Source organism: Amblyraja radiata, chromosome 5 (genome assembly GCF_010909765.2).
Source record: "Amblyraja radiata isolate CabotCenter1 chromosome 5, sAmbRad1.1.pri, whole genome shotgun sequence".
Classification (NCBI taxonomy): domain Eukaryota; kingdom Metazoa; phylum Chordata; class Chondrichthyes; order Rajiformes; family Rajidae; genus Amblyraja; species Amblyraja radiata.
The window spans coordinates 76,474,060-76,491,223 of record NC_045960.1 but is presented as its reverse complement, the minus strand read 5'-3'; the positions used below and the strand labels follow the sequence as shown (position 1 = coordinate 76,491,223).

General features: G+C 41.2%; 1 protein-coding gene across 3 annotated transcripts in view; it reads right to left on the bottom strand.

Annotated features, from left to right (window-relative positions):
- Positions 1-10,589, bottom strand: part of cyria (CYFIP related Rac1 interactor A) — a 169,269-nt gene extending 158,680 nt beyond the window's left edge. For 2 of the 3 annotated variants that reach the window (XM_033021565.1, XM_033021566.1), the window contains exon 1: positions 10,346-10,588. The gene's annotated coding sequence lies outside the window, so the exon portion shown is untranslated. Of the gene's footprint in view, positions 1-10,345 lie in introns of all 3 variants that reach the window. The other variant, XM_033021567.1, reaches the window with a different exon arrangement.
- Positions 10,590-17,164: the final 6,575 nt, after the last annotated feature.

Below are 17,164 nucleotides of genomic sequence, written 5' to 3'. Positions count from 1 at the left end.
ATTTCAGGTTGACCTCTCTATTAAAATAATGCAACCGAATAGAAAGTTAAAATATATCAAACATATGTAATAGGTGCACATACGTCCCGCCAATATATTCCATATTTGATTGTTTTTTGACTCGTAGATATAATGGAGTCTATAGATCAGAACAAGTTATATTAAAGTTCTTCACCCACGCCATTCTTGTAGATTGGCTGCCTTGCCTAATGGCGGCATCGTGCAAATTTTCTATTAAACAAAAGTACAGAAATATCTTCGATGCACTTCAAAATTGGACAAAAGTGAGTGCAATAGGTTGAACTATCGTTCTGCCATTGTGATTACAATTTCTCGGGACTGTCCACTTGCAAAATAAGCGATAGTCTTCAATGGAGAAAAAAATTACAAAGCAAGGTCTACGCACAAGAAATATATTTTGTTTTAACAGTACATACAGATATTTATAGTCAAATTAAAAGAGGCAAATGCTGGAGGCCAAGACTATCCACTTGCAAGCCCCTTGTTGCTCCACTCAACAATACCAGACCTTCACCCACCAACACTTCACCCATGATGTTATAATGTGGAAGGTCTGCACCTCCAATATACACTAGTGTTAGACATAATTACAGCCACACACATGGTACTGTGTTCTAGTTATGGTGGCAATAGACCCATGCCCACCAGTATTGTCCCTGTTATACAGATGCCCATTAGTCATGTAACCTATTGTTACACAATAATACACCAGTGCCCCAATTTGAATACAGCTATGGACTTGGGTCCACAAGTAATGTACCCCAGTGTCAGTGCAACATAGTGACAGAACCTTGACCACCAGTACTGTAGTTGTGTTATATATTGATAGACCAATGCCAACAAGCACTGCACCTAATGTTGTGCAGCGATAGACCCATGCCTATCAGCACTGGATGCCAGTTTTGAGCAGTGCACCATAGTGTACTCAAGTGATCGTGACAGAACATTGACAAACAAGACAGTACCCTAATGTTGAACAAAGATAGACCCATCAGTACTGTAGCATACTATTATAGCCCAGCAGTAATGTACTCTGGTATTATGCAGTGACAGACCAGTACTCAACCCCAGTGTTATGCAGTGATCACTAGTTTTGTACCACAGTATTAAACAGTGAGAGACCCAGGCCTGTTCGTACTGTATCCTAGTATTATAGATAGACCCCTGCAAATGAGTACTGTACCCTCGTCATAGCCATGACGACCATCTAATGTGGTACAGACATTGACACATGCCCACCAGTACTTCACTTTATTGATATACAGCGAGAGACTTGTACCCATAAGTAATGTCGTGCAGTGTAAAACAGTGGTAGAGCTGTGCCCATCAGTACTCATTGTACAGTAATGGTCACATATCCACCAGTACTATAAATATATATATATATATATATATATATATATATATATATATATATATATATATATATATAGCCTATGGTTCAGTATACTCTTCAGTGTATACATATACATATATATATGTGTATATATATATATATATATATATATACACTGAAGAGTATACTGAACCATAGGCTATATATATATATATATACATATATATATATATATATACATATATACATATATATATAGCCTATGGATGGGAGGAAGGAAACACACATATATGTATATATATATATATATATATATATATATATATATATATATATATATCCTATTGCTCTTCAGTGAGAGACTTGGGCCCATGAGTGTAGCCCAGTGTCAGACAGTGATAAACCTGTGCCCACCAGTATTGTACCCATGATCGATCTGCGCCCATCAGTGAAGTACCCCAGCGTCACACAGTAAAATACCAAATCGCACTAGTACTGTATCCTAATGTTATATAGCAGTAGACCCGTGCCTACCTTGTATACAGTGATAAACCCATGTCTGCCAGTACCATACTCCAGTCTTATACAAAGACAGACCTATGCCCACCAGTACTGTAACCCAATCATACACATATATCAGACCCATCTTCACCACCACTACACCTTAATGTTACATGGCGTCAGATCTATTTCAGTACTGTACTTCATCTTATACAGCAATAGGCCTGTGCCCATCAGTGCTGCACCCCAGTCTTGTACAGAGATAGTCCTGTACTGGATTTGTACCCGTGTTATATAGTGATAGACCTACACCCACCAGTACTGTACCCTGGTATTTTAATGATAGATGCATGCCCATCAGCTCAGTGCCCCTATGTTGCACAGTGGTAGACCTGTGCCGACCAGCTCTGTACCCCATTGTTTCAATGCTAGATTTGTGCACACTACCACTATACCCATTATTAAATGACACACCTGTGCCCACCAGCACCGTTCCCCTGTGATAGTGTCAGACCTGTGGCCACTTTTTCTACACCCTAGTGTTTCAGTGATAGACCCATACCCACTAGTACTATGTCCATCATCAAATGACAGACCTGTGCCCACCAGCGTAGTTTCCCTGTGACATAATGTCAGACCTGTGCCTACTGTTTCTGCACCCTAGTGTTTCAGCTATATACCCTTTTCCAGAAGAACTATATCTGTTATCAAATGACAGACCCGTGTTCACCAGCGCTGTACCCCAATGTTATTCTGTGATTGACCCATGTGTTACTGTGGTCCAAGTGCTATAGCACACAATAAATTGACAGTTCTGTACCCACCAATACAGCACCATCTTTCTGCGGTAGTTCTATACACACAGCTCAGTATACCTGGGTCTGGAACTGGATAAACACCTACATATTTATGCAAGATCAGACATTTGAACCATATTCAACATGGTCCCTGGTCCTCGACACTATGAGTTCAAACAAAGGGACTGGTGTTAGGTGCATGCCAGGGTTGGGGCAGATGCGGGGGGGGGGGGGGGGGGGGGGGTGGACAGTCGATCCTGCCTTGTGTTACAGCTGCTGCCTCCGCAGTGCTCCTCCTCGTCCCAGCACTTCCTCTATTAATGTTGTAAGCTGCTTCGTTAAATGAGTTGGGTCTCTCTCAGGAATTCCCCTGGATTGATGGCTAACCCACAGCAAGAACATCTGGTGTGGTGAACAGCCAGTCCAGACAGAATGGGCTGCACGCACCCACCCCCAGACTGGTTGTGGCCAGATCTAGCTTTTCACTCCAAGTACAGTCAGGACAAAATTAACAGCCAGGCTCAGAGATTATGATGTATTTCAAGGCCATTTTATTAGACGCATTCTTAATACGAATGACTACCAAACCACGGCATTGTCATTTCAAGGAACAATTAGTGATCATTCACAAATGCCGACCTTGCCAGCAAGGCTCAAATTTCAAAATATAAATTTTCAAAGTTGAAAGTACCACTAATTAACAAACATGCAACATGGAAAATTCAATGATACTTGAACAAGTTACACGTAGCATGTTAATAACACTGGAAACATTCAGCTTGAGCAACAAGGGCAAACACAAATGTCTTAGATGGTTCAAAATGTTAATGCAATGATCTGCCGAACCATAAAATCCTTGGAAGATCCTCAAGACGATCTCTGGTTGTGCCAAGTTAATTGAACCTAGTTGGTGGAGCAATCATGGCTATACAATTCCACCATCTCAGAAATTGAGGGAAAGATCAAATTCAGCAACCTTTGCTGCAGGTTACAGAAATGGAAGTTGAATTCAGAAAGGTTTGTAGTTGTCTGTGATGCAGGGCTCGAAATTAGCGGTTGCCCGGGTGCCACTGACCACCCAAAGTGCTGCCGGGCAATCTAAACGCCGACTCATTTTGCCCAGATTGGCACGCAGATGCTGGTTTATACCGAAGATAGTCACAAAAAACTGGAGTAACTCAGCGGGTCAGGCAGCATATCTGGAGAAAAGGAACGTGACGTTTTGTGTCGGCGACGGCTGTAATGCGTGGGAAAGATGCAAAGCGTGGCGTGACGGAGGGTCGGAGCGAATGATGGGCAGCGTCAGCAACGGCAGCTCCATCTCCTCCTCCTTCCTCCTCCCGCCCCCCCTCCCCCCAACCGCCATCTATCCATCCTGCACTGATTCACACCCCCCCTCCCGACCCTATTGTGCTGGAAATGTCTTCAGAGCGAACATTGACTATGTTTGATAACGGAATGCAATCAATATGTTTTAATTCCCAATGTTATTATTTGTTTTAATCCACAAAGATGGATTAATTAAATTGTGTACACGTGAAACATTAAAACCGCAGTGTTCGATTGTCACTGCTACCGTTGACACGTTATTACAGAATTCATTTTAACGGCAAATCAATGCTCTTAATATGGAGTATCAGTACTGTTATTTTGATGAGCAACATTCACAACTACACGTTGGATTTATCCAGGTTTTACCTCTACAGTCGGTCATATACATCACAAATTTAGTCAGGAGATATTTCAGTTGAAATTTTAATGTTAATTCTGATGGGAATGATTGAAAAAGCATTTATCAACAATTTTTTTTAAATTTGGTGCTTACAAACTGGGTATCTTCATTGCTGTTCACAACACATACATCTAATCTGAATGCCCGGTAATGTGGCGTCTTGACACCTTTAAATATATTACCAAAAGAATATTTGCTGCATTTATGTCCTTTGGCCATCTCTTGTTAGTTACTGTAATGTTTAACCTGTCAGATGGGTATAGTCAGTTTCAACAGCTATTATCATAAAATGCCTTTAGAAAATTCCTTGCAACCTGTATATCTTGTTGTGGATAAATTATGTGGGAAGCGAGTGTTTCTGTACCAATAGCAATAACGACACATGCTATGGCCATGTCATGATAATTTTCAGTCCTTCACAGCAAACATGCTTGCATCAATCTGTAGTGTGCATATGTTACCATGGTCCAAGATTTCTTGACACAAGTTGGTCATACGCTGAATAATCCAACCACATTTTTGTTTGAAAGTGGAAAGAAATAATAGAAATTGCATTAAGTGCAATGTGTAAAAAAGAGTTGAGATACTGTATTATAATTTTGCTGCATGTCATTGTGGTATATATCATGTCTTGATTGGTGAATATGTTTAGTTTGCGACTTCATTTGAAGCAGAAATAATATGTGAATGTTTCATTGAGCATAATTCCGACTGGTAACTACGCACTTCGTCCGAGCACATTATCGCACGCGTCATGCAAGCCATCTTAAATGACCACCTAAACTGTCATTTGGCAACCTAAAAAGCTGCAAAGGTTGCCCGGCTGGCAACAGGGGAAAAAAGTTAAGCGAGAGCCCTGTGATGTCCTTCGCAGTCAAGTAGACAGTCCTCACATCGGAACAAAGACAACTTGAAAGGTGTTCAAGGCACTATACACAATATAAGACATTAAGGGATTGATACCTTCAATGCATGACCAAAACCAAGCATAAATAAACAGCCGGTTAATAAGTTGTAGGAGCAGAAGTAGACCATTCGGCCCATCAGTTTCTACTCCACCATTCAATCACAGCTTATTTATCTCTCCCTCTCAACCCCATTCCCCCACCTTTTCCCCATAACCCCCGACACCCGTACCAATCAAGAATCTATCTATCTTTGCCTTAAAAATATACATTGATTTGGCCTCCATAGCTTTCTGTAACAATGAACTCCAGATTCATCTCACTCTGACTAAAGAAATCCCTCCTCATCTCCTTCCTAAAGGTGCGTCCTTTCATTCTGAGGCTATGGCCTCTGGTCCGAGACTCTCCCACTAGTGGAAACGTCCTCGCCACATCCACTCTATCCAGGCCTTTCACCATTCGGTAAGTTTCAACGAGGTCCCCCCTCATTCTTCTAAACTGTAGTGAGTACAGGCCCAGTGCAGTTAAACGCTTATCATATGTTAACCCAATCATCCCTGGGATCATTCTCATAAACTTCCTCTGGGCTCTCTCCAATGCCAGCACATCCTTCCTCAGATATAAACTTCCATATAATGAACAGCGAAACAGAATGAAAATATCAAAACTGGAAAATGACCAAACATAAAGAAGGAAATAATGTAATTGCAAATTGTTTAACTTGCACTGCTAGCACAAAACTAAAAATAAAGTTTCAAACAAAATAAGGAGAGCAAAGGGAAAGGAAAAATGTAATGGAAATGCTGACTTTTATTTATATCATTCCACACATGAAGCTCACATACTGATGATTATGGAGTATTTTATGTTTTTTATTTCAGGTTTCCAGTATCAACTTTCTGAGATTAGGATATTTCATGTTCACAGCATTATAATCCAGAGGAAATGCTGGATAATGTATTAAACGCTCTGCCACCAGCTTTTTAAGAGACTAGATTTTAACAACTGATCAGCCATGATCAGTTGTTAAAAGGACATTCTTGCCATAGAGGGAGTACAGAGAAGGTTCACCAGACTGATTCCTGGGATGTCAGGACTTTCATATGAAGAAAGACTGGATAGACTCGGTTTGTACTCGCTAGAATTTAGAAGATTGAGGGGGTATCTTATAGAAACTTACAAAATTCTTAAGGGGTTGGACAGGCTAGATGCAGGAAGATTGTTCCCGATGTTGGGGAAGTCCAGAACAAGGGGTCACAGTTTAAGGATAAGCGGAAAATATTTTAGGACCGAGATGAGGAAAACATTTTTCACACAGAGAGTGGTGAATCTCTGGAATTCTCTGCCACAGAAGGTAGTTGAGGCCAGTTAATTGGCTATATTTAAGAGAGAGTTAGATGTGGCCCTTGTGGCTAAAGGGATCAGGGGGTATGGAGAGAAGGCAGGTACAGGATACTGAGTTGGATGATCAGCCATTATCATATTGAATGGCGGTGCAGGCGCGAAGGGCCGAATGGCCTACTCCTGCACCTATTTTCTATGTTTCTATGATCACATTGAATGGCGGTGCTGGCTCAAAGGGCCAAATGGCCTACTCCTGCACCGATTGTCTATTGATCAGTAGATTCTTGAAATTAAAGATTATGTGGAACATGATGCTTCCTAACATGGGATAGTTTTATAAAATCTTATATCAAAAACCAAGTATCAAGGTTGACACAAGGTAGATTGGGATATTATGTACATTACTTGATTTACTACTGAGGGGCAAAGGAAATCCTTTATTACACCAACACTCATTCAATTATGAATCCAGTACTGTGAACTTGGACTGTGGTAGGAATTGGTTCAAAGGGTTAAAACTTCATCCTCAGTTTTTCTTTACATATCTACTCAGACCCCAGGATATGCCTGAACTTTTTTAAATCAATTACTTTTATTCACACACTTACTTGATCTGGGAAAATAGAGACAGTAAGCTGACACAGTTTGTGGTTCGAGGGGATGGTTCGATTATGATAGAAATGAGTTACGCAGCAATGTGGAATAAGTTAAATAATATGAATTTTAGTTTAAGAAAATCAGTAAAAGCATGTAAAATTCCAGAATAGCTTCAAAAATTATCAGTGCAGTTGATAATTTCTCTAACCTGCTTCATTGTTTCCACTATCCATATGAACACAATGGCAACATGCATTGTACTGCGGCTTGGAAACTAATGTTACGGCAAAAATAAAGATGTTTGAATTAGCTTCCGGCTCACTGACTGACGATGCAGTCGAGATAAATAGTCACCATGAGGCAAATATCTGCTGGAAATGTGTCAAAATGAAAATATGAAGGTCATTTTTCTCTTAAAATTTCAACGTGTTACAGACTTCACAGAACGTTTATTAACAACATGAACTGGTCCAATCCATTCACTTTAATACATTTCCTGAAATTAAATATGTAATCCAAAACTATCACTATAAAAATGAACCATACAATTAGCATGCACTGCATACTTCAACAACATAATCTGGTTTAAACGCATGTCCATTGCTTACATAATATATACTTTTCAGTGCAGGAACAGAGGATTTAATATCCTATCACCAGCAAATAGGATGTTGTAGAATCAAGCAGCAAGCTCAGATTTACTGCACCTGAAAGATAATTTATTTATTTTTGTGTATTATTACATAAGTTAATTATTCAAGTTAAACTTTAAATATTGCAGCACTGTATGTTGATGTATATGCCAACATTTTAATTATTTTAACAAGTAATAAAAAAGATGTAAGACGCTGGACATTTTTACGAGTATAATACAAACAAGAAAATCCACATATATTTATAGGAAGCAATTTCTCATGTATCTCACATTGATGTCATTATAAGAACCCAACCGAACTAGGAGTGATGGTTTATCTCCATGAATCATTAGTACGCAAATAATATTTTCAGCTAAACAAACAAAGCTCCCAATATGTACCAAGAAACTACAACAACAGCGTTTATTTACATAATTTATTTGTGGTTAGATAGACCAAAGCATATCACAGGGGTATCATTAAACAAAACTTGACACCTACACACATAATTGGTCAATGAACGAGACATATTTACTCCATACACACAAAGGACTGTTTACAGTTCAACCAAGCAACAGATCTACACATTTTTGGGATGTGGAAGAACACCAGAACACCTATGCAGTCACAGGGAGAAGGTGAAAACTCCACACAGACAGCACCGGAGGTCAGGATCAAACCCAGGTCTCTGGCACTATGAGGCCGCAACTCTACTAGCTACACCACTATGTCGCCCATCTTCTCCATCTTAAAAGATGGAGAATTAGGTTACCTTGCTGGACCATGTTACTGAGAGATTTTTTTTTAAAAACAAGGAATTAAAGCAGTTCATAAAAAAAGCTTTAAGCAGTCAGTGGGAGTTGGTGCAAAATCGGATTGAGACGGCTGAGTAGAAGATGAAAGTTAAAACAATATTACAAAAATAGTCTACAGATAACCAACAGGTTGAGGTATATAATCTTGGTACATGAATTACATGACATGACCAAGTGATAATTCGGTCATCTGCTTCTTGGTCAACCTTATTATCGATGGCTTTCATTCAGTACTGAAAGTCAATCAAATACCCTGACGATTTAGAGAGTGCAGGGATCATGAAAATTACTGACGAGCTGGCACAATGTATTTTGCATAAATGTTAAAGGCCAACATTCAAAAAATAATGGAAAGGGAATTAAAGATAAAAAAGATACAGACATATAGATGGGTTTGACATTATGCGTCAGTTAGATTGCAGGAATGTCCACAGCTTAAATATGGATAAATGAATAAAGATAAAATAAGCTAAAATGTATTTGAAGTGTTCACGTAATAAAAGTTGATATGCGATGGGGTAATTTACAAGAGTTACAATAAGAGATTTCAGTAAACATTTGAATGCAGCAATTGAATAAATGAAAGTGTTGTCAAGGCAGCGTTCTTTCACAATACCAAATTAGTATTAAATCTACATAGATATTAGTGCAAATCTATAAACAATGCATTACAAATTAAACACTGAAATAAACTTTTAGTAAGGGTGGATGACTTACAACAGACTACTATCTGTGGAAATACAACAGCTGAAACCTGCAATTAACCAAAATGGAAATGCCATCTCCACCTCCTCTCCTCACCAAGTAACTGAATATTTTTGCTTGCAATTACATTTCCATGTGTAGCTCGGTAACACTGACCAAAACACAATTATAACTTCTCCACAGAACTGAAGATCCTATGTATATACCCCACGGGCTCAATAACATCACAATTATTTGGCAATCAAGGCAATTCCAATCAGAGTACAGCCAAATATATCTGCAAATTTCCTCAAATTATAACATCTGCAAAGCAATGGCAAGTGTTTCAACGCAACTATATTTGCCCAGATATTTGAGCCATCAGTAGCCCATTTGCAGATCCGTTTATTGTAATGTCACTGCAGGATCCGTGTACCCATAAAACAACACTGGAAACCAGCTTTGATCTATTCTGCTCATCTTCAGGCAACAAGAAATGCCACTGTGGCAAACCAAGATCAACACACTGCCATCTCTCTCTCTCTCTGCCAAGATCTGCAGCATCGCCAGTGTCCTGCAGACCATAACTGCGCCCTGAATTAAATCACACTGCGCCCTGAATTAAATCACACTGTTCGGATTTCAAACCCAGAAGAAATGGGCAGAAGTTAATGTTATGTAAACTTAGGTAAAGGCTCGAGTCATGGGAGGGGGTGGGGAAAAAAGGGTGCATAATACCACGCAGCTACACTGGGTAACTGGCACGAAGCCATCTCTTATTCTGCAAGCCAAAAAGCCCACTTAATGTACTTTCCCCGGAGTAATTTCTGCAATAAATTTTCCTCCAGCGAGCCTCAAAAAAAAAGCGGCTTACACCGGTTCTTCACACACAAACACAACGCCTTATAATCACCACTTTCCTTCCCACTCCAGGGATGGAGCAGAGGAATAGGGAGAGACGAGAGGGAAACCCCTTACCTGCATCTGTTGTATTTCTCCCTGAAGTCTCCGGTGGAAGCCAGAGGTGTGCCGTGCACTTAGTCGGCTATATGTTGGCGTGCCCCATGCATTAGTTTCCCTCGGGGTGGCGGCGGTGACGGCTAACGGTGCAGCGCTCCAGCTCCGGCTCAGCTCCTAAGTCGCTGAAACACCACAAGCTGAAGCTGTGCGCGAGCCCGCTCCCGGGACCCGCCTCGCCTTGCCCGCGCCGCCTGATTGACAGCCCGGAGCGGTCCCGGGAACTGTAGTCCAAAGCGAGCCCGAAACTACACCCCTCCCTCCTCTTCCTCCTCCCCACTCTCCCTCCCCTTACTCCAGGAGGCGTTGTGAGGGATGCACCAAACAGTGCCCCTCCTCCCCTCGCCTTTTTCCTGGTTTTCGGTCAGAAACTAGACATGTTAAAAGGCAACACTGACATTTTGTGGAGTGTTATTCATTTTGCAAAGTGCAAAGATCCTGCTCAGGGTAACTGCCCAACAAGGCTGACTCATTGGCAGCACCATCTTGTGGCAACAGCCTGCACGAGCAGTAATGACATTTCTTCAGGATGATTTAGGTTCGCAGTATTTATTGTTCTCAATCTGCATTTAATTGGCTATTATGAATAATACTAAGACTGTCGTTTAAAAAAAAAAGACGAACAAATCAAACATTTCCGATTAAATGACACAGAGCAGAAATTTTAGCTTAATCATTTTGCAATCTGCAGCTGCGGTCCTGCTGAATGTTTACAGCATTTTATTTTTTATACTTATCTCCTGCATTGTTTTTTTTAACAAGTTAAACATTTCTCCACCGAAGATACAGTATAAGAAACCCCTTTTACTCAAAATGGGATTGCTATTGTAAACTTTATGTATTATCGCTGCAGGGTTGAAACAATAAATACAGTATACGTGCATAAAATACAATCAATATTGTTAAGCAAAGTGCTAATCTCAAGCAAAAGAAAAATTGCTGAATTATATCAAAGCAGTTTAAACATTATCTTCTTTGCAGAGTAATCCTATTACATGTATCTCTGATTTGTACCTTAGTTCCATACACCCACTCCGAAGCGAATAGAGTTTTAATTATCAAATGCCCCATATGTGCAATGTACTGGAGCCACATTAATCATCTCTCTGGTACATAGCTGTGGGTTTCATCCCTGATGCTGAAGCTGATTAGAGCAGTACATCTGGGTCGGCTTTGCTCTATGTATCCTGGACTAGACCGTAGACCTGATTCCATTTTAGCTTTGTTCTATTTGATGTGTCTTTTAGTTCTGCCTTCATGCCTATCCTTCCAGCTAGTCTGTAATTTGTTGATGAAATAAGGTAATAGTTGCAGGTTTCTGTCTCTGCTTTCTGGTGATTGCAGTTTCAAATCCAATATTATTTTCTGCTTGCTGGAATTCAGTTGCATCTTAACTTGTTCAGAACTTTTTGCAGATGTTTAAATCTCCTGTGATAATACAGAATACTGTGTGCAAATTTGTCAATTCAAAAATCATTATCTCGGCCATTGTTTTTATTGAATTAGTTTATGAGCTTTGGCATGCCACCAAAATAACTTTTCATCTGTATTAAAGACGAGTGCTCTGTGATATCTCTATCTATCTATCTTTCTTCTACCTTCTTCTATCTATCTACACACACACACACACACACACACATATATATATATATACATACATTATATGCATACATTATATATATATATATATATATATATATATATATATATATATATATATATATATACATTATACATACATACATTATACATACATACATAAATATACATAACTAAAACTCTGATCTTGTTATCTTCCGGTTTGTGCGGCCTTTCTATTTGCGCAAAAACGGTTTGAGATAGCGCTATGATTATTCGCCAGTTCACTCACCGTTCTCCTATGCTACGATTCCACCATGTTTCATTCCGATCGTTTGAATGTCATAAAAGTTAGCGAGGTTTAAAAAATCTTTAAAACCGCGCGGATTAGTCTCTTCCCCTGTCACTCACCGGGATGGTCCGCCCCTTCCTGCGCCATCACGTCTTTACTGGAGCTGAAGATGGCTGGCGGAGCTTTTCAACCGAACAATTTTCGGAGGGACCCGAAGCAGCCCAGCCTCAAGCAGCCCAGCGCCGGAAACTCCTCCGCCAGGATCAGAGTCTCCGCTTTGTTTAAGAAGGAACTGCAGATGCTGGAAAATCGAAGGTAGACAAAAGTGCTGGAGAAACTCAGCGGGTGCAGCAGCATCTATGGAGCAAAGGAAATAGGCAACGTTTCGGGCTGAAACCCTTCTTCAGACTCTGAAGAAGGGTTTTGGCCCGAAACGTAGCCTATTTCCTTCGCTTCGATTTTCCAGCATCTGCAGTTTCTTCTTAAACAAAGCGGAGACTCTGATCCTGGCGGAGGAGAACGACCAGCGAACTGCGCCCGCTGTGAGTCCACATCGCACCGCCAATTCCAGCCACTACCCCTCTGGTCCCCCTCGATGTCTCCTCCGCCCTCCCCCGTGGTACCCCCCTATCGCCCATGGCTCTTACCCGGTCTTCTCCGAGCTCACCCCCCTCCCCCCCCCCAGCCCACACACCCCTCTCCCCCCATAATTCCCCCACCCACACACCCCCTCCCCCCACATCCCCCTCCCCACCACACACCCTCCTCCCTGCAACACATCCCCATCCGACACACTCCCCCCCCCCACGATTTCCCTCCCATCCTACACCTCCCCGTCCGCACACATCCCTCCTACCCCACTAGCCCACAGCCCTCCTCCCCTCGCACCCAACAGCCCTCCTCCCCTCCCACCCCACACCCCTCTCCCCGCCACACATCCCACTTCCCTCACCTCTAACACATGAAGAGGAGGGGGAGGGAGTGCTCGGGGATGAGGGGAAATGAGCCGCACCTGCGCAGTTAGCGGCTATGGGCGAGTTGTGGAATATTGCGTTGGGGGATGGTTTGCATTGGGGGAACAGGTGAGTGTTGGAATATTGCGTTGGGGAATGTGTTGCGTTGGGGGACCAGGCCTCCCGTGTGACTGGGACCCATCGGGTCCCATTTAGTCTAGTTAGTAATCAAAAATAAAACAAATGCAAAAAGTTGTGAATATTGCCCAGTCCATCACAGGTACTGACCTTTCCACAATCAATGGGGTTTACAGGAGTCGATGCCTCCAAAAGGCAGCCAGCATCATCAGAGACCCACACCACCCTGGCCACACACTCACTTTACGCCTGCAATCGAGAAGATGGAGGAGCCTGAAAACTATAACATCCAAGCTCAGAAACAGCTTCTTCCCAACAGCCCATCAGGCTATTAAATACTACAATCACCAAATATGCTCTGAACTATGTATATTTAGGGGCATTGGTTTTGTCTTTTTAGCACTATTATTGTTTGTTAATTTTCATGTGTGAACTGAACTTTTTTTTCATTTATTACATTGTTTACATAGTAGTCTACATATTCTGTTGTGCCACTGCAAGTAAGAATTTTATTGTTCTGTTTAGCACATTTGACATTAAAACACTCTCGACTCTTGACTCTTAAACTGTCAATGCCACTATCCACAGAATCAAGAAAAAGCATTGTTGTTAGGGCAAAAATATTTGGATATTGCCCTGACAACTATGCTTTTTCTTAAAAATGTAATTTTTCTATTTATAAAACACAAACATTATTTGCGTTATTTTTTATAAAATTCTATGTCCAATTTTGTCATGCAAATTTATGTAATCAGCCATTTCCAAAGACAAACAACCATTGGGCCCATGGCACTTGCAAAATACTGTATCATCTCCAGTCTTCCGACAGTCACAGTCGATCTGCCATTTTTCACAACAGTTTCTAAAAAATACTTCAGATAGCCCTTGCTTTCTCTCTCCCCATCCCCTTCCCCTTCCCAGTTCTCCCACTAGTCTTACTGTCTCCAACTACATTCTATCTTTGTCCCACCCCCTCCCCTGACATCAGTCTGAAGAAGTCACAACCTGAAACGTCACCCATTCCTTCTCTCCAGAGATGCTGCCAGCATTTTGTGTCTATCTCCTGTCTTCCTTGTGCCTTCTCCCAACATTGTTCCTCATCATACAAAAGTACAGACAGAAAGCTGCCAATATTATCTTACTTCACATTGGAAACTCCTTGAAACTGTACTAGATATCTACTGCATAAATTGACTTCAGACTACATATCCATGCTACCATCAAACTACTTATTTCTACTTTGATAATATTGCCTGACACCTCTTTCTTCATAACTCTAACTCATCTGCAAGTGGAACTTTCTCGGCTTGCCTTTCTATCCGTCTTCCTGGTAGCACTCTATAAATTGTATCATCTGAAATTCTGGTTGCCCATGTCGTAACTTGTTAGCCTCATGCTTGCCCACATATACTGCATCACAATAAGCAAATCTCAATTATTAAAAAATTGTTTCAAATCCCTTTCAAAAAAATATTTAAAATCCCTTCATTATCTCAGCCCTCACTTACTGTCAACTTGCATTTCTATAATACTGAGATCTCTTCAATTCAGAAGTTAATGAATTATAGGAATTGAATTAGGTCATTCGGTCCATCAAGTCTACTCTGCCATTCAATCATGGCTATCTATCTCTTTCTCCAAACCCCATTCTCCTACCTTCTCCCCATGACCTCTGCCATCCTTACTAATCAAGAATCTGCACCTTAAAAATACCCAATGACTTGGCCTCCACAAATTCACCACTCTGACTACAGAAATTCCTCCTCATCTCCTTTCTAAAGTTACATCCTTTTTATTCTGATTGGTCCTAGACTCCCCAAATAGTGGAAACATCCTCTCCACATCCACCCTATCCTGGCCTTGCACTATTCGTTAAGTTCCAATGAGGTCTCCCCTCATCCTTCTAAACTCCAGCTAGTACAGGCCCAGTGCTGTCAAACGTCTATGATATGTTAACCCAATCAATCCCTGGGATAATTCTCATAAACAGATCTCACTGCTACTCTCTTTCAAGCTCTTGACATCTCAGTATATAATCACTTTATTGTTGGTGAATACCTTCAGCTGCCAACTTGTTGAGGTCTAGTATCCCTCTATGTGTGTGTGTGTATGTTCTTTTAACCATCATAATATACCGATCTATCTATTTATTTATTTATCTATCTATCTATCTATCTATCTATCTATCTATCTATCTATCTATCTATCTATCTATCTATCTATCTATCTATCTATCTATCTATCTATCTATCTATCTATCTACTAAAAGTCTTGTGTTGTATGTGTGTGTGTGGTATGTATGTTTTGTATCTTCCTCAAAACGCTCCGCGCTAGCACTTAACCTTTTACATATTCTAACTCACATTTTCCCCTGCATGCTGTACTCAGGTTCACTTAAGATTTCATCCTATATTTCACGTTATTCATGATTAAAGTTTAAAAAAAAAAACAAAACAGCTTCTCACAGAGAGCCTTTTTCCAGTAGCTTCCAGTGATGATGTCACAATGCCATCTCACAGACACCCAATCACAATGGATCTCATTTACAAATGATATCACAATGGGATGTTGCCAACGGTAACCGCAGCTTTTCACAGAGAGTCTTTTTCCAGCAGCTTCCAGTGATGATGTCACAATGCCACTAACAGTGTATCAATCACAATGGGCTCTCAAGCTGCCGATCGCCACAATTACATCACAATCGGATGTTGCGAATGGAAACCGCAGCTTCTTACAGATAAACTTTTTCCAGGAGCTTCCATTGATGATGCTATATTTCACGTTTTTGATGATTAAAGCTTTAAAATACAAACTTTAACAAGATTTGTACTCTTATGCCCCGTCCCACTTAGGAAACCTGAACGGAAACCTCTGGAGACTTTGTGCCCCACCTAAGGTTTCCGTGCTGTTCCCGGAGGTCTTTGTCAGTCTCCCTACCTGCTTCCACTAACTGCAACCTCCGGCAACCACCTGCAACCTCCAGGGAGCCGCACGGAAACCTTGGATGGGGCGCAAAGTCTCCAGAGGTTTCCGTTCAGGTTTCCTAAGTGGGAAGGGGCATTAAAATCCATGCTGCCAGCTTCCAACACACTTCGATACTGTTAGGCGCTCCACCACCCCCCTGGTGAATGCTATGTACTTACCTTTCTCTGTTTCTCTCCCGAGTACAGGCCTCGTGACTGTGAGTCTGGAATCAAGGGGTTAAAGGATCCTGTACCCGATTGGCCAAGCTGCATCATGTGACTCATCTGAAGCTTAAATACCAGAGTTTCCCAGGATTCTCTCTCTTCTTCGTAGACCCTGACTTGTTAGCAGCCTGCTGGTGTGAGCTGAGGAAGGCCTGGCCACATGACATAGAACTTTGTGTACTTTCACCATTACTTGTTAACAAATATTGAATTGGGACGGATAAGGGCTGACCTTAGTGTTTTCGGGTATTTTGTTTCAGGGTTATAACTCTTTAGACCACGTCTGTACTTTTCGGTCCAGACTGAGGAGGGCATGCGAACTGGCAATGGGTAATCTTGCTTCTGCTCAGTTCTTCCCTACTCTCAGTGGGAAAAGCTTTTCCACGTCAACTCTGTCTATCCCTCTCATCATTTTAAAAACCTCTATCAAGTCCCCCCTTAACCTTCTGCGCTCCAAAGAATAAAGCCCTAACTTGTTCAACCTTTCTCTGTAACTTAGTTGCTGAAACCCAGGCAACATTCTAGTAAATCTCCTCTGTACTCTCTCTATTTTGTTGACATCCTTCCTATAATTAGGCGACCAAAATTGTACACCATACTCCAGAATTGGCCTCACCAATGCCTTGTACAA